The 19648-nt window shown below is 37.1% G+C and overlaps 1 protein-coding gene across 8 annotated transcripts in view; it reads right to left on the bottom strand.

Moving 5' to 3' along the window:
• SPATA6 (spermatogenesis associated 6) overlaps positions 1–19648 on the bottom strand; it is a 211618-nt gene that overhangs the window by 137803 nt on the left and 54167 nt on the right. The window contains exon 1 of one of the 8 annotated variants that reach the window (XM_077149742.1): positions 15692–15709. The exons of the other annotated variants lie outside the window; for them this stretch is intronic. The gene's annotated coding sequence lies outside the window, so the exon portion shown is untranslated. Of the gene's footprint in view, positions 1–15691; positions 15710–19648 lie in introns of those variants that run through there. 8 annotated transcript variants of the gene reach the window in all.

Here is a 19648-nt window from a genome sequence, read left to right as displayed (position 1 = left end):
ATGAAATTACCTCACTCTAGTTCAAGAATATCAGAACCATAAGTTGTCATAAATCCATTGCATGCAGTTTAGAAGAGGATACAGTCTTGTAAATTCAAATCCTCAAATTAACACCAACAAGTATTACCTCCATTTTACAGATGAGAAATACTGACTGAAGGTTAATGTTACCAAAAGTAGTAAGTTCCTGAGCTGGAATTTGAGCCTGAGTTAACCTGTTGTCAAAGTCTGCACTCTACTAAAAATTTTACTGGAATAAGAGAGTAGTGATTTACAAAATAAATGGAAGTGAGGAAGTTGTATTTTGAATGAGGAGCAAAACAAAGATAAAGGAAAATAAGTAAGGGGGGTGGGTATGAAGGCAGGGAATATATCTCTATATATTTTTAGATGGAAATGTACAGACATGCCTATATAGGGTGAGTAACCAATAAGAACACAGACACTGAATATACAGAAGACAAAAAAACAAAATCTGATGAACAACATCCAAGAAGTATGTGAGAAGATGGGCAAAGGGGACAAGTAGGTAGAAAAATCTTGATGAGAACAGAAAAATTCCATCCTCTGAGATGAGGAGAAGATAAAGATGGAGTAGCAATATAGATAACTTTTAGGACAAGGGTGCAGTAAACTGAGGCATATAACTTTGGCCTCAATTTTGGATAGCCAAGAAGGCAGTAGTGTCATCCATTCATCTTAAGAACGTTTAAACAGGGGGAAACCTGACACAAGAGGTGAATATGTTTAAAGTATCAGAGAAAATAAAGAGGAAGTTCTCCAAGAATAAGTAGGAAGACTGAGGGATAGCACTGAGCGGCAATTTGTGAGGGCACCAACCTGAAGATCATGAGTATAGAAGCTGCACCAAAGTAACATAATCTAAAAGCAAGGAAGCCAAGTTGTAGCACTGACCCATGCACAGATACTTATCAAGAATCTTCTACACACCTGCCTTGGTGTGATATATAATGAAATAAATAAGGTAAAATAAGAGGTGGAAAGAAAGTTTTAAATGCCAAAAAGAACACACTTTTGAAAGTAGCCAGCCAGGTTTATATTTGATGTCTTTGGTGGTTGGAAGTTGTATACCCTAGAAAAAACATGTTTATAATGTTAGTCCACCGATGGTGTGGAATCATTTGTAACTAGGACCTTTGAAGACATTATTAGATAAGCTGTCTCCAAAATGTATGAGAGTGAGCCTGAATCAAATATGGCTGAAAATCTTAGAAGAAAAGGGAACTGGACACAGGAGGTGAAGTCCTCAGGAAAAACAAGGTGCTGAAAGTCAGTGGAACTTGGGAGAGAAAGAAGACGCTGCCGTGTTCATTTCATGTGACAGAAAAGCCAAGAAACACCAAAGACTGCTGGCCAACCAGAAGATACTAACTTCAGGAGGAAGCAAACCTTTTAGACTCTGAAACCATGAGCCAATAAATTCCTGCAGTAAGCCAACCCACAGTATCATATTTGTTTTCACAGCCAGGAAACTAAAACAATCCCTATCATAGACTTCCAAGGAAATTGACAATAAATTCCAAAAAAGCAATAGTTTTATAGGCCACAAGTGCTGATTACCATACAAATTAATAATAATTTTTAAAAATATTTAAACCAATCATGTTTAAATATCTGAAATAGTCCAAAGACATTAAAGTCAACATGAAGGTTCAGCAAAGTAACTGATACAAGAAAATATAATTTCTATATATTTAATTTTCTTGTATGAGGTAGGACCTCATTTTATCTAAACATGTTTAAGACCCTTCACGTAAGTTGAAAATCATGCACAACAGCAAACCTCATTACTTACAAGTATTTCTTATACAAATATATCTATTATGCATTTATTTTATAATAAGTCAAATGCTCTAGTAACAAATAACCAAAATGAATCATAGAAATAATTTTAAAAATTTTTAATTCTATCATGCGTGCACACCCGAGCAGCCTGCATTGCCACAAGGTCTCTCTGCCTCCTTTCCCAAAGGAAAGAAATTGGCACAGGCCAATATGAGGCTGGGAAGGCGTCTGATATCTGCAAGCTGGAAGGTGGTGCTGAATGGAGACCCTGACTGGGTCAAGCATTCTGCCTCCTCCCCCCCCCACCCCTTGCACTGCCCCACCACTGCCACACTACCTGGCTCTATATAGGGAGCACATAATAGTGAACCCCATAATTTAACAAGCATTTCTTTTATGAACAGACCTGTCACACATTTTTTAAATAAATAAGGCAAATAAACACTATAGTAATAATAAGTAAACAAAATCATAGAAATAGCTTTTTAAAATATTAACTCTCTTTTCTCTCTGCCTTTATTTTTTTTCTATTGCCAATCGCATTTACACATGTGGAGTCTGTGTAAAACAAGGTCCTACTGTATCATCTATATATGCACATACACCCACATACAAACAGAAAAGAAAAATTAAAAAAAGAAAAAACAAGAATGAAAGAAAATTAGAGGATTTCATATCTTATTCCCAAGAGCAACAAGAAATATAAAATAACTAGAAATAAATATAACATGAAATATATAGAAAGTTCACACACACATGCACACAGACACAGCAAAATCTTAGAGACAGATCAAAAGAAGACATAGCTTTAATTCAATACACATCACATATCTGGATGGGAAAAATGATTAATGTAAAAATGCCTATTCTCTATTATTACTTCTAATACTCAAAACTGGAAGTAAGCTAAATATTCATCAAAATCCACCAATAACACAATAAATAAATTGTGGTATATTCATACAATGAAATAATATACAGCAATAAAAATAAATGAACTACATCTATTCACAACACATATGAATTCCACAAACAAAATGTCGAACAAAAATAATGTACCAAAGAGTACACATGGTGATTCCATTTATTCAGTGTTCAAAGTGAGATATAACTAAACTCTAATAGTCGATGTTTGGATGGCCATTCTTTTGAGGAGGGAGGGAGTAGAATTTGGGAGTTCTTAGAAGGGGAGCTTTCTAAGTTCTGGGACTGTCTTATTTCTTCATCTCCATTTTTTACACAGATGTTCACACTATGATATTTCAATGAGTTACACAGTAACACTTTGAACAATTCTGCATATGTGCATTATATTTCTATTTTTAAAAGTTGAAAAATTTAATAAATGTTTTTATTCAAAGATAGGTCATATGTATGCATTAGCATGTGTTTCCTTCTGAAATCCTATTAAAAGAATAAAAAGATTAAACAGACACACATCCATACCCACAAACCAACTAACAATGTCAATGAAAACTAGGGAAAAAATCTGAACAAAAGTGGTAGCTGAGTTAACAAGCAGGACAAATCATCTCAAACCAATGGAAAAGAAAACTTAGAAGCAACCTATTTAGTACTGAGGAACCCCTAACTGATTAGTAATTGGTGATGCCACGCATGTCTGGGAAAGGCAGAATCAGTGGGGCTAAAAACCAGAGGAATACTTCAACTCTTATGAAGCAGTAAAATCCTCAGATTCTTCCTCCAATCTACATTGCCAGGAAACTCTTTCCCCATATCCAGGCAGAAGACTGCAACTTTATTCTCTAGAGAATTTTAAAAAATAAAAAGAGGCCACTGGAATTTACATAGAAGTCATGGTTGATGGTAGATTACTATATGGAAAAAAGTAAATTTTAAAATTTGGCCTTTGTATTCAATCTATAGTTTTTGTACCATACGGCTCTACAAACAGTAGCAATCAAGTTTATAGCCTAGGAGAAAGATACAAGCCATTTACTTGTGGCACATGACCAACTTGAGAAAACACAAAAAAGACACTGCCATCATAAACTTTTCAGTGAAATGGTCCATAGAAATCTCCCTACAATAAAGTTCACATTGGTGATCTATATACAGGAAGAAGCGCCACCAGACTTAGTATTTGTGACACATAACTCCCAAAACCATTTTAGATCAAAAGACAGAAACACCTCAAGTGTCCACTGATATGTGAATGGGTAAATAAAATGAAGAATATACATAAAATGGAACACTATTCAGTCATAAGAAAAGAATGAAGTTCTCATATATGCTATAATATAGATAAACTTTAAAAGCATTATGCTGAGTAAAATAAGCCAGATACAAAACGACAAACAATATCTGATTCCACATATATACAATATATAAAATAAGCAAATAAAAAGTGACATAAAGTAGATCAGACGTTACCAGGGGACAGGGGGAGAAGCGAATACAGAATCACTGTTAATAGGTATAGCGCTTCTCCTTGAAATCATGAAAATGACTTGGTAATGGCTGGTGGTGATAGTAGTACAACACTGTGAGTGGCATTGATTCTACTCAAAATGTACATTTAAGAATGCCTAAGACTCAAGGAAGGCACCTGCCTCAGACACAAAATTTAAGGGGGTGGGGGGAATCAAGATGAATAATACATATTTTAAAAAACTGAGATGAACGTCACAGAACGTAGAATTATCCATTTTAAAATGAACAATCCCGTGGCTTTTGGTATATTCACAATGTTCTGCAACTGCCGCTTCTATCCTCTTCCAAAATGTTTTCGTCAACCCAAAATAAAACCCTGTACATTAAAAAAAAAAAAAGCCTAAGACTGTAAATTTTGTGCTTTATATATGTTACTACAATAAAAAATTGAAAATAAATACAAAGATTTTTAATCCTCTATACCTAAATATGGATAGCCAATAATTTGAAGATAGCATCTAATAAGAAAGATGGAAGGAATAGCAACACAAAACAGAAAATAGCAACAGAGGCAGCAGAGTTTTCAAATCTCACCAAATCCCTCCATTATGAGGCAATAATGGCATGGCAAAACCAAATATCTATGGAGAACGTTTGCAATAAAACATGGTGATAAGATATCACCACAAATCCCAAAATACAGATGATAGCCACAAGACCTGTGGGAAATCAGTATCTCTGCAGAGGGTCACAGAAAGTAGTAAAAGGGTATCTAAAGAACCTGAGAAAAGAACTCCTAAACAGATACTGGAAAGCACAACAGGCCAATTTGAGAAGACCAGTTAAAAGTGAAAGAGGTTTTGCCTATTATACCAGCAGGCGAGTTAAAAAAAAAAAAATTCAGGGTGGTGCGACGGTTCTCACCTACCAAGCTGGAGACCTGGATTTGTTTTCTGGTGCCTGAGCATGTAAAAAAAATAAAATAAATAAAAATAATCCTAGTAAGATTTGAAGGGTTTAGAATAATTGAAGAGTTCACACAAACTCCAAAAAGTGACTAGTCAAGGCTCTTGATCAAGAAACCAGGTAAAACTGTAGGAAATAAAATAAAAATTATGTAGGAAATAGGAGGAAAAAAGGGAAATTATATTAATCAAAAGAAAATTAAAGATTTAAAATATATAAGAGAAAGTAGCAAAAAATAGAGAAGATCTAACATACTATAATAGGAGTCCCTGAAGAAGAAAACTAAAGAAAAGGGAAAAAAATAATAAAATACTACAATTCACAAAACTTTACTAAAGTGAAAAAAGATTTATAACTACAAATAAGAGAACACACTATACCCAAGAGTACTGAATGATAAAACCAATTATCAGGACATATTCTAGTAAATTTACCAAACTTTTTTAGCTAATAAAAATATTTTGGGCATCTAGGCAAAGCAAACAGAAAATTCTAAGTGACTTACAAGTGAAAGAAAATTAGACTTTTCATTACATAACTGAGAAATTAAGAATTAATAAATGATTATGATTACTGAATCATTTTACAGATTTTTTCTTCTATATTGTAGAAAAGATAGAAGTTAATGCCTGAATTACTGAAACTCAACTAGTTCCCCCTATTTGTACTTTTCTAATGATTACTCTAACCTAGTCTCACTCTTGTGTATACCTTCTATTGTAATAGTTATTCTATCCTAGTCTCAGGATTATTTACAGTTACTGTTGTAATGGTTGTTATAGCCTAGCCTCAACCCCATTTGCAATTTCTATTGTAATGGTTATTACAACCTAGTCTCAACCTTGTGTTAATACTGTAATGGTAACAACTCCATCCTCCCTTGTAAGAATCCGTAAAATCCCTGAACTCCTTAGACTTGGGGAGACAGAATTTTGGGCTAATAGGACATCTGATCTCCTGCATTGTGAGTAGCATTAAACCTTTTCTCTCTTTGAAACCCCTATGTCATAGATTAGCTATTGTGTACATTGAGCAGAGAACCCACTGCTTTCATTCAGTATCAATTAGACTTTGAGAAAATGAGGGAATATATGATGAAAAGGAGAGAAGTGGCCTGAGAATAGCTCTACAGAAAAAAAGCACCACATTAAATTTAGAATTGTAAAGCAGAAATGGAATGAGACGATGTATGTTCAATCTTTTATTTGTTTCTACCAGCAATCAATGTTGATGATAAAATGTAAAATTTTGCCTATAAAGATTAGTGACAGAAAAAAATGTTCTCCCTCATTCAAATCTGGAGGATCTGTTAGAACTTTTATTAACTCCTTCATAGGCTCCACCTCCACCCAAGAGGCCAACAGATCAGGAAAGAGGAAGCTCTCCTACCTCTTCCTCATCCTCCTCAGTACCCCTCTTTATTGGGGGTAAAAGACCCTAAGATAGAAATTATCTTCCCCTCCCATACTTATTAGTATACTCAATTTAAGGACAGCTGCTCTCCAAAACCAGCAGCCACTGGTAAAATTTCTATTCCTTTGGCAAGTGCCTATAGGAGTAGACAAGTGCCTTGCAAGAGTTTGTCTTATAAGAGTAGCCAAACCGGAAGGCCTGAGAAAATTTTTATACATGCAAACGCCATTCTCCAGATCAGATTTAGATAACTGGGAACATAATATCGCCTCTTACAGAGTAACCTTCAATAGAAAAAAAGAGATTTATTAGATATAGAAGATGGTGAAAAATCTAATTTTGTGTTCAATGAAATTAAATTATTTGACAAATTATTTTTTAAATAATTAAGCTTTGTAGGAAGTTTAAATACAGTATCAAAGATCTTTTTGATAATTTATGGTATACCAATATGTAAAGTATACAAGATACAACTTGTTAAAGAAAGAGATGTAATTTTGTCCAGAAGAATGTGTAGAAAAAAAACAAGCATTAAAAAAAGAAATAGATAAATGGGAACTCCTCAAAATTAAACACTTCTGTGCATCAAAGAACTTTGTCAGGAAAATAAAAAAGGTGTCCTATGCAATTGGAGACAATATTTGGAAACCACATATCAGATAAGGGTTTAGTATCCAGAATATATAAAGAGATTCTTCAATTCAACAATAAAAAGACAATCCAATTTAAAAACGGGCAAAAGACATGAACAGATACTTTTCCGAAGAGGAAATACAAATGGCGCAGAAACATATGAAATGATGCTCAACTTCACTGGCTATTCCAGAAATATAAATCTAAACAACAGTGAGATATTACACACCCACTAGAATAGCCACTATCAAAAAAACAGAAAATGATAAATACTAAAGAGGATATGGAGAAAGAGCCATACTTATCCACCATTGGTGGGAATGTAAAATGCTACAAACTTTATGGAAGGCAGTTTGGCAGTTCCTCAGGAAGCTAAGTGTAGAATTGCCATATGATCCAGTAATCCCATTACCAGGTATATATTAAGAGAAACTTAAGTCTAGGACACAAAGGGACATTTGCACACTGATATTTACAGCAGCATTATCTACAATTGGCAAGATTCGGAAACAGCCCAAATGTCCATCAGTGGATGAGTGGCTAAACAACTGTGGTATACACAGACAATGGAATATTATCAGCTGTAAAACAGAATAAAGCTATGAAGCATGTAATAACGTGGGTGAACACTGAGGACATTATGCTGAGTGAAATTAGCCAGAAATAAAAGGACAAACACTGTATTGTCTCACTAATATGAACTAACATTAATGAGTGAACTTTGAGAGTTAAAGTTAAAAACACAAGTTATCAGAAATAGAAAGAGGGTAGAGGTTGGGCATTTGGTGCTGAAGGAATATAGTCTGTGCAACAGGACAGATTATAAATATACAGAAATGGATAGCGAAATACTACCTGATGGGAGCAAAATATCATAGGTACACTGAATGAAGCTGAATGTGAGTATGGTTGAGGAAGAAGGGATGAGGGCATGTATGAAACCAGAAGGAAAGAGAGAGGATAAAGACTGAGGCAGTGTAACTTAGGAATGCTTAGAGTGGACAATGATGGTGATTAAATGTACAAATACAAAAACATTTTTGCATGAGGGAGAACAAATGAATGTCAACATTCCAAGAGGCTGAAAATAGATGTATACAGGAAAACATGAATATTTTAATATTACAATCAATTAAATTGCAATTAAATTAAAAAACTTAAAAATTTAAATATTTTTAAATTACAATCAATGATTGTTCTAGTTTCCTAGCTGCCAGAATGCAATATACCAGAAATGGAATGCCTTTTAAAAGGAGGAATTTATTAAGTTGCAAGTTTACAGTTTTAAAGCTGTAAAAACATCCAAATTAAAGCAAGGCTACAGAAACGTCAAATCTAAGGCATCCAGGGAAGGATATTTTGGTTCAAGAAGGCCAATGACGTTCAGGGTTTCTCTCTCTCAACTGGAAAGGCATGTGGTGAACATGGTGACGACTGCTAGCTTTCTCTCCAAGCTTCTTGTTTCATGAAGCTCCCACGTGGCTATTTTCCTTCTTCATCTCCAAAGGTCTCTGGCTGCAAGGGCTCTCATGGTTCTCATGGCTCTCTCATGGCTCTGAAGTTTTTTTCCAAAGTGCTTCCTTTTAAAGGATTCCAGTAAACTAATCAAGACCCACTGGAATGGATAGAGTCACATCTCCCTCTAATCTCAGGTTAATACCCACAATTGGGCATGTCACATCTCCATGGAGATAAACTAATCGAGTTTCCAAATTACAGTACTGAATAGGGATTAAAGGAATGGCTGCCTCCACAAAATAGATTAGGATTTAAACATGGGTTTTCTAGGGTACATAATCCTTTCAAGCCAGCACAATGATTAAAAGGTACAATTAATGCAACCTAGAGTCTACAGTCAACAGTAACATTGTAATATGCTTCCACTGAATTTAACAAAGGCATTATGCCAAAACTAAATATCAACAAGCAGGGGTATGGGGGAGGGGTATGGATTCTATGCAAAAGAAAAGGAAATGTCTTCATACAGATTCTGGTGGGGAAGGCATGTCTATTTATCAATGTTGGATTGCATGATGTGCAAATAAAATTGTTTAAAAATGAACAGAGAGAAACAACTGCTAGAAAAATATTGTGGAGAAACAGATGTACTTTTTCACTGTTGATAGGGAAGCTGAGAGGTACAGCCCCTCCAGAGGGTAATGTGTGGTTCCACAGGAGGCTAGGGGTGGGGTTGCCATATGATCTTCCCACCCTATTGGTTGGTATACACCTGAAGGAATTGAGAGTGGGGGCAAGAATGGACATTTGCACCCTGGTGTTTATGGGGGCAGTGTTCCTGGATTCACAATCACTGGAGGTAGCCTAAGGGTACAATGACCAGGGAATGGAAGGGGGAACTGTGTTGTTTACATTCAATGGATACTGAGTGGCTGTAAGAAGGAATGAAGTTGTGAGCCATGCAACTAGGTGAATGAACCTTAAGGACAGCATGTTGAATAAAATGTCAGAAACAAAAAGACTCATGCCTCACTCATATGGATCAGCTATAATTTACAAACTCAGAGAATTGAAGTTGAGAGCATGGGTTCTCAGGTTGAGGCCTATAGCAAAGGTTCCTGGATTTGTAAGCTCTTACAGCAGTCACATATATTTAGGAGCTATAACTGCTATTTCTGAATTCTGAGATACTGAGCTATTCTTAAATAATTTGGTCGTACCTTGAAACTTCGGGTATTTATATGACACCTGAGACTTAGAGCTAGAGCACTGAAGCTATGAAAGTCAGCATTACCCATTTCAGCAACTATTTAAAAAGCTAAAAAAGTGATCAGTCTTCGTCTAGAGATATAAATGAAGCTGATCTGGATAGAACTAAGTTAAATCACAATACTGGATAAAGGATGATATGGCTCATATTTTCAAACTTCAACCTCTGTGAAAGACGAAAGGGAGTGATGTTTATTTGGTGCAAAATTTATATTTTGGGTAGCACATTATCTAATTTAATTTGTATGGTCAGTTTACTTGTACACCATAATTACATGGTTCCTGAATAGGGTATGTGATTTTTTTGGTTTCTACAGGGTTGTCTGATGCCCTGATACATTCCAGAGTAATTTGGGCAGAGAATAAAAAAATATTTGCAAAGTCCCCTTGGGGGACTAAAGAAATAGGAGGAAATATTCAACTTCCCCATCTGGGGAATTCCTGATATTCTTGCAAGCAGTAGAGACAATAAATTCAACAGGCTGAGCCCTTGATCTAGAGGCTTGCCCTTATGCTTATTTCTGCAAATGAGAAGCTAAACTACTGATAATTATGCCTCAGAGTCACCCTCAAAGAACCTTTTGCTGCTCAGATGTAGCCTCTCTCTCTAAGACAACTTGGAAAGTAAACGCACTGCCCTACCCTCTACATGGGACATGATTCTCAGCGGTGTAAATCTCCCCGGCAATGAGGAACCTGACTCCTGGGGATGAGTCAGGATCTGGCACCATGAAAATGAGAAAGTCTTCTTGACCAAAAGGGGGAAGAAAGAAATGAGACAAAGTCTCGGTGGCTGAGAGATTTCAAACAGAGTTAAGAGGTTATTCTCAAGGTTATTCTTGTATATTATATAGATATCCCTTTTTAATTTATGATGTATTGGAGTGGCTGGAGGGAAGTACCTGAAGCTGTTGAACTGAACTGTGTTCCAGTAGCCTTGATTCTTGAAGAAGACTGTATAACTATATAGATTTTACAGCATGATCATGTGACTTTGAAAACCTTGTGTCTGATGCTCCTTTATCCACAGTATGGATAGATAAGTTAAAAAAAAAAGATAAAAAAAATAAATAAATAGTAGGGGGAGATAAAGGGTAAAAACTGGGTAGATTGAAATACTGTGGGTCAGTGAGAGGAAAAGCAAGGTGTATGGAATTTATACGTTCTTTCTTTTTTATTTTTTTCTGAAGTGATGCAAATGTTGTAAAAGTGATTATGATGAAGAGTACACAGCTATGTGATGATATTGTGAGCCACTGATTGCATAATATGTTTGGACTGTATGTATGTGGATATTTCTCAATAAAAATATTTTTTAAAAAGCATAGAAAAAAGCATTGGTGAATATGGAAAGTTGCGGAAGTCAATTTTGTTTGTTGTAGTCAATGCTGACTAAAATTTGATAAGCTTGCTTAAGGGAATGTAGGTTGTAAATGGCTAGTGTAACACAAGATCTGAACGGTTACAGAAAGTTGTAGAAGGGCTGTAAAAGTGAGTTCTGTTTGTTGTAGTTAATGTTGACCAAAAATTTGACAGGCTCTTTTAATAATATTTTTTAAAGACTTTTTGTGTCAAACCTTGTATTTGTACAAAACTGGAGTTTAGTCTCCTCTCTGTTAAAATAATGCAGATTGTTGGCCTGCTCTTAATGAAAGGTTACAAAAAGTTTTCTTAACATCTGCAGCAGTTGGAGGCTGTTACATAGCCCAGAACAGGCCATGTTCTTTTAATTCATTCCTGTGGATACAGACCTATAGTAGGTGGGCCTTTTGGTTACGCTATTTCAATTGAAATGTGACCCGCTTCATTCAGGGTAGGTCGAACCTCTTGCTGGAGTCCTTCAATAAGAGGATAAAACACATACAAAAGCTTAGAGATGAAATTGAGAAGCTCATAGAAATGGTCCCAGAGAAGCTGAGAGACTAGGACACACCCACAGAAGAGGAGAGAAGAAGCCACTGAAGCCAGAAGCTGAAAGCAACGTAACCCAAGAGAGCCAGACCGGCAGACACCAGCCTGGTAACTTCCTCTGTGATAGAGGTGTCCTAAATGCTGGCACCCTGTCTTCAGAGTCCAGATATCCTGTTGATGCTCGAATTGAACATTTTCACAGCCTAAGAACTCTAAATTGTAAGTTAATAAATCCCCATTGTTAAAAGCCGGTCCATTTCTGTTATATTGCATTTTGTCAGCTTTAGAAAACCGAAACATAGAACCTAAAAGACAAAGATTCTACGTCATATCAGAATAATATGATTGTTGATGTTTATGTTGACTCTATCATCCTTTATCTTAGAAGACTTCTTGTTGTCACTTTGGTTAAATAAGGAAGCAAATACTCTTTTACAGTAACCCATTCTTTCTGTTTAGCATAGCTCAAACCTAACAACTTTTGATATTTTGCCCTCCCAAAATTGAACCCTGAAGGATGTCTCTTATTTCAAACTGTTGCAAAGAATTTGGTCTTTCATCCTGTAAAAGTGAGGTGATATTACACAGGAAGTGTTTTACGATAAGTAAAATTGTAATTTTTGTGAGACCAAAGAAGGAGAGATTTATTTTGTCCAAAACTTAAATTTTCTGTAGCACATTATCTAATTTAATCTGTCTCATCAGTTTATTTAAGCAAAAAATAAAAAGGGATTTTCTATCCTTCTGCTAGCTAAATTTATATGGGTGAAGTGTTACTCATATATTTAGAGATTATATTAAATTCCTAAAGACAATTTCTCACTATCCATATCCTGATACTGATACAGATGTTAGAAACAACCAAATTTACTTGTCAGTCACACTACCTTGCTCTAATGTGTCTCTAAAAGTACATGTAGTCAACAAAAAGGGACTTTAAGAGAATAAAAGCAAGTACATAAATTATGTTCTACCCATTAATTAACATAACTCTGGTAAATGCGTAAATTGAGGCAGAACAAAACTTCTGCTATGGTTTCTGGCTGATAACCCAATATAAGTCACCGTCAAATATTTTTACTTCTGGAAATAGCTTCATTTAGAAAGTGTTTATAAGAAAATTAGAGCCAAGGTTATAAGCTCTTATAGCAGTCACATTTACTCCTGGGCTCAAACTGTTACTTCTAAACTCTGAGATATTTTGTTCTCAGAGTTTTCCAACTCTGAAAGTACTAAAGAAGCAACAGTACCTCATACAGCAACATGCTGAAACAAGTTTTAATGGAGCTAAAAAAGATTAGACTTCAATTACGGATGTAAATGAGGCTGATCTGGTTCAGACTAAAGTAAATCAGAATACAGGGTAACTGATATTGTCTGTATTTTAAAACTTTACTTTCTGTGAAACCAAAGAAGGAGAGATTTATTTTGTCTAAAACTTAATTTTTCTGTAGCAAATTATCTAATTTAACCTCTCTTGTCAGTTTATTTAAGCAACCTAATTCAGCTTTATGTGGCATGGAACCTAGAATAGGGACTGAGAGCTTAGTATTCTGAAGAAGTTGATGTAATATCCTGATGTATTTCAGAGTGTCTGGGGCATAAAATGAAAACGTATCTGCAAGGTCCCTTGAGGGACTGGAGAAAGAAAGCAGGGAACTATTAAATTTCCTCACCTGGGTAATTCAGGCTATAGGGTCTCCTAATTTACTCTAAAACATACGAGCCCTGCCTAATCTGACATAATCCTATGAGTCACTCCCTGAAATTGTCCATATTGTTCAAATGTGGTCTCTCTCTAAGCCAAACTCTGCAAATAAACTCACTTTCCCCTCTATGTGGGAAGACTTTCAGGGGTAAATTTCCCTGACACCGTTGAACATGATTTTCAGGGGTAAATTTCCTTGATACTGTGGGATTAGCAATGGATTCATGATCTAAAGGGGGAAAAGAAATAAAGTTTCAGCGACTAAAACATTTCAAATAGAGGCAGGAGATAATTCTGGAGGTTACTCTTATGCAGGTCTCAGTCAGATATTGGCACACCCCAGGTTCTATCTAAAATCTATAAAAAGTTATTAACCCAATGTAACATAGTTATGTCACCTCCTTTTACTTCTTTTATTTAAAAGTATAATTTTTGATTTAGTTATTAAGTTTATTTTTCATAGACTTAAAGCCTCCGATTGTTCCAAAGCCAGTTAAGCCCTGAAACCCAGAGGTACCAGTCTCTCCAAGAAAGACAACCAGCTTCATTCCTCTACCCCGTAATGTTGACGTTTCCTTTTCAGCATGAATAAGTTGGTTTTTGCACAAATATTCCTCAAGATTAATGAAAGAACAAAAACAAAAGGGAAGAATTATAACTGAGAAATTAAGAATTCACAAATGATTATGGTTAACGAATCATTACATAGATGTTTTTTCTTTCTGTATTACAGAATAGGTAGAAGCTAATACCTGAAATTTCTAAAACTCAATTAGTCCCAGCCCTGTTTATACTTTTGTAATGGTTATTCTAGCCTAGTTTTAGCCCTGTTTACGGTTACTGTTATAATGGTTATTATAACCTAGTCTCAACTTTGTGTATACTTTCTACTGCAATGGTAAGAACTCTATGCCCCCTTGTTTGAATCCACAAAATCCCTGAATTTTGTAGACAAAGGGAGACAGATTTTTGGGCTGATAGATCATTTGATCTCCTGCTTTTTGAGTAGCATTAAACTATCTCTTTGAAACCTCAGTGTCTAGATTGGTTGCTGTGTACATCAGGCAGAGAACACACTACTTTTGTTCAGTATCAACTAGACTCTGAGAAGATATGGGAATATACAATGAAAAAGGAAAGCAAAGACTTCAAGAAATAGGTGATATAGGAAACACAAAAAAGGGAGAAGGAGAATTTCCAGGATGACGGTAAGAGAAGGTCCCAAGATAAAAGTTGTGCAGCCAGCCTAAAAAATGAACCTGCCTAAAAGAATGAAATTGGTAGACTTAATGTTTCTGAACATTTTAAAGGGTATTTCAACACCTAGAGAAGAAATGAGGTTAAGCTAAGCAAAAACTAAGTCTAGTATAATGAGAAACTCAGCTGATTTTTGTCCCCAGCTCCTAAGAAGCAACCTCTGAATCTTTGGAATTTCCTGTGTTAAGAGTGACTTTTGTTCTTCATGATGGGCCCGTGACCAGTGGGGTGCCAGTCATACCTGCAGCCTCAGGGTGGGGGCTGGTCACGCCAGAAAGACTAATCAGATCAGTGGAGGATTGGTGCTCAGAGCCATGTCATATCAGCCCACATCAGCCCACCTCACCAACTTCTGGAAGTTACTGAGTTATCCCATTTAAATTCATGACACTCAAAGCTCAGGTAAGTGGTGTTGAGAGGGCAATGCACGGTGACTCCCCTTGGAGAGACATATAAGTCTGCATTTGAGACCTTTCCAGACCTTGCCTTATTCATCCTTTCTTATAGCTTCTTCTTTGTACCTTCTACCATAATAAATCTATATTCATAAACATAGCACTTTCAGTGAGTTCTGTAAGTCATTCTGAATTATAAAACCCAAGAGGGTGATGGGAACCTCTGAGTTTGTAACCAGTCGGTCAGAAGTGTGGATGGCCTGGTATGAAGCCATAAACCAGAGAACCCATAAATTCTTAGATAAGACAATCCCCCCTCATCCTGCCCCCCACCACATGCATCTTTAAGCATATATGCACATTTCTAAGTACAACAGCTATCTATACTAAGAATCACTCCTGCTGTATATTATTAACTTCAAAGAGACATGTTTATGATCTTGCAAATCCTGACTTAGCTCTGTGCTTTCCTTGTTCTTGCCTTATAAAACCCTCTGCAGAACCTTATTTTTTGCTCAGATGTGGACTCTCACTCTCTAAGCCCAACTCTGCAAGGAAAACCATCATCTTCCCCTCTAAACAGGATATGGCATCAAGGGACATAAGTCTCCCAGGTAACATGGGATATGACTCCAAGGGATGTGCCTGGCCCTGGCATTATGGGGTCAACAATGCCTACCTGACCAAAAGGGGGAAAAGAAACATAACCAAATAAGGTATCAGTGGCTAAGAGATTTCAAATAGAGTAGAAAGGCTATTCTACAGTTTGCTCCTACGTAAGCTTCAGTGAGTTATTGCTAATTGCCACAGTATGCAAAACCCCAATCAACAGTATTCTTGTAGACCTTAGAGAATACCCAGGGCTTTATTTGAGACTCTATGTAAGTTTTACTCATTAAGATAGTTTTCAGAAACCCAAAACCTTCAGATGTTCCTAGTCCAGATAAGCCCTGTAACACAGTTACCAGTCTCTCCAAGAACATCAACAAGTTGCATCCCCTACCCCTTAATGTTGACACCCCTTTTCAACATGAATAAGTTAGAACAGTCATTGCCCAAGTATCCCTAAAGATTGGGAAAAGGATTAAAGGAGAAGAAGGAGTTGTAACAGAGAAGATAGAATTTAACAAATCCATATAACTACTAAATCATTATATTGATATTTCTTTTTAGTCTCCAGTGTCTTAGAGAAGCTAAAAGAAATACCTGAAATTGTGGAACTGTAACCCATACCATATTTTGGCATTTTTCTATAATCACTTGTTAAAATATACTTTTGCTTTTTTGTATACATGTCATGTTTCACAAGAAAAAAATGTTTAAAAACAAAAAAAGCTCTGTAACCTGCTGGGTGGTGCAGAAATCTACTCTGAACATCCTGCCGCTGCCCAGGACCAGCTTCCCGGTCTGTAAGTTCCCTAACAAATTGTTAGTATTTTGCTATATGGAGTGGCCTACTCCATTTTTTGGTCCTATGTACCCACTGAAATTTAGCAGAACCTACTCCATAGGTTCAAAGGCAGACATCTGGCCTCCAAATCCTGTAGAGGAATGCCCTTGACCTGCAGACTATGGCCTATTTACACTGCACTATTTACAGCTGGTATCAAAAGCTGATATGGACCCTATACAAAAATTAATTCAAAATGGATCAAAGACTTAAATGTAAGAGGCAGTACCATAAAACTTCTTGAAACAAAGGTCGGGAAACATCTTCAAGATCTAGTAATATGAGGTAGCTTCTTAAACCGTATACCTAAAGCACAAGCTGTGAAAGAAAAAAATAGACAAATGGAAACTCCTTAAGACCAAGAGCTTTTGTGCCTCAAAAGACTTTGCTAAAAAGGTAAAGAGGCAGCCAACTCAATGGGAAAAAATAATTGGAAACCACATATCGGATAAAGGCTTGATATTCTGTGTACATAAAGAAATTATACAGCTCACCAACAAAAGAACTAACAACCCAATTATAAAATGGGTAGAGGAAATGACAGGCACTTTTCTGAAAAGCCAATACAGATGGCTAAAAAGCACATGAAGAGCTGCTCATTTACACTGGCTATAATGGAAATGCAAACTAAGACAACAATGAGTTACCACCCCACATCTATAAGAAAGAATGCTATTAAACAAACAGGAAACTATAAATGTTGGAGAGGATGTGGAGAAATTAGAACACTTATTCACTGTTGGTGGGAATGTAAAATGGTTCAGCCACTGTGGAAATCAGTTTTGCAATTCCTCAGAAAACTAAACATTGAGTTGCCCTATGACGCAGCAATACCAATACTCGGTTGAGGGCAGTGACAAAAACAGAGATTTGCAGACCAATGTTCACAGTGGCACTATTCACAACTGTCAAGAGATGGAAACAGACTTCCGGAGAAGATGGCGGCTTAGTAAGACACGCAGATCTTAGTTCCTCCTTCAGAACAGCTACTAGGGAAGTAGAAACGATACAGAACAGCTCCCAGAGCATGACAGAGATCAAAAAGACAGCGTACCCCATCCTGGAACGGCTGACTGGCTGAGAGAACCTGCTCCGATGAGATCGCCGAGGGGCGCGAGCTTCACCGGGGGGGGGCGTCAAGCGGCCGGAGTTCCTCCCTTCCCCCTTCCCAGGCCGGCTGGGAGAATTGGACAGGCAGTCCCCTCAAGCCGCGGTGGCTGGCGCCCACACCACGCGCGCGGCCCCCCGGACCAACTGAAAGAATTGGATTGGAAATTCCCAGGCCGCGGAGAACAGTGACGGGGGGGGGCCCTTCCAAACAAGTGACTCCCTGGGAACGGTGCACTCTCCCGGGCGGGCCGCGGCGGCTGGCGCCCTCCGGCCACACTTGGCGCCCCGGGCCAACTAGGAAATTCGGACGGGCGCTCTCCCGGGCTGCGGCGGCCGGCGACCCTCCCCACGTTCGCACCCTGGGCCGGCTGGCACTCTTCCAAGCCGCTTCGGCTAGCGAACCTCCCGGACGGTGAGAGTTTTCCAAAGTTAAAGGACCCACAGCACCTTTACTGGTGGGACCCACAGACAAACGTGTGCCACGAGCGCCACCTACTGGGCAGGATAAGAAAAACAGATCCCAGAGATTTCACAGAAAAATCTTCCAAATTGTTGGGTCCAGCACCCAGGGAAATCTGACTAAATGCCCAGACGCCAGCAGAAGATAACGGATCACGCTCAGAAAATTGAAAATATGGCCCAGTCAAAGGAACAAACCAATAGTTCAAATGAGATACAGGAGCTGAGACAACTAATGCTGAATATACGAACAGAAATGAAAAACCCCTTCAAAAACGAAATTGATAAATTGAGGGAGGACATGAAGAAGACATGGGCTGAACAAAAAGAAGAAATAGAAAAACTGAAAAAACAAATCACAGAACTTATGGAAGTGAAGGATAAAGTAGAAAAGATGGAAAAAACAATGGATACCTACAATGATAGATTTAAAGAGACAGAAGATAGAATTAGTGATTTGGAGGATGGAACATCTGAATTCCAAAAAGAAACAGAAACTATCCAGAAAAGAATGGAAAAATTTGAACAGGGTATCAGGGAACTCAAGGACAATATGAACCGCACAAATATACGTGTTGTGGGTGTCCCAGAAGGAGAAGAGAAGGGAAAAGGAGGAGAAAAACTAATGGAAGAAATTATCACTGAAAACTTCCCAACTCTTATGAAAGACCTAAAATTACAGATCCAAGAAGTGCAGCGCACCCCAAAGAGATTAGACCCAAATAGGCGTTCCCCAAGACACTTATTAGTTAGAATGTCAGAGGTCAAAGAGAAAGAGAGGATCTTGAAAGCAGCAAGAGAAAAACAATCCATCACATACAAGGGAAACCCAATAAGACTATGTGTAGATTTCTCAGCAGAAACCATGGAAGCTAGAAGACAGTGGGATGATATATTTAAGTTACTAAAAGAGAAAAACTGCCAACCAAGACTCCTATATCCAGAAAAATTGTTCTTCAAAAATGAGGGAGAAATTAAAACATTCTCAGACAAAAAGTCACTGAGAGAATTTGTGACCAAGAGACCAGCTCTGCAAGAAATACTAAAGGGAGCACTAGAGTCAGATACAAAAAGACAGAAGAGAGAGACATGGAGAAGAGTGTAGAAAGAAGAAAAGTCAGATACGATATATATAATACAAAAGGCAAAATGGTAGAGGAAAATATTATCCAAACAGTAATAACTCTAAATGTTAATGGACTGAATTCCCCAATCAAAAGACATATACTGGCAGAATGGATTAAAAAACAGGATCCTTCTATATGCTGTCTACAGGAAACACATCTTAGACCCAAAGATAAATATAGGTTGAAAGTGAAAGGTTGGGAAAAGATATTTCATGCAAATAACAACCAGAAAAGAGCAGGAGTGGCTATACTAATATCCAACAAATTAGACTTCAAATGTAAAACAGTTAAA

This window comes from Tamandua tetradactyla, chromosome 2 (assembly GCF_023851605.1).
Source record: "Tamandua tetradactyla isolate mTamTet1 chromosome 2, mTamTet1.pri, whole genome shotgun sequence".
NCBI lineage: Eukaryota > Metazoa > Chordata > Mammalia > Pilosa > Myrmecophagidae > Tamandua > Tamandua tetradactyla.
The sequence above is the reverse complement of the archived record's forward strand: the minus strand, read 5'-3'. Positions and strand labels throughout refer to the sequence as shown.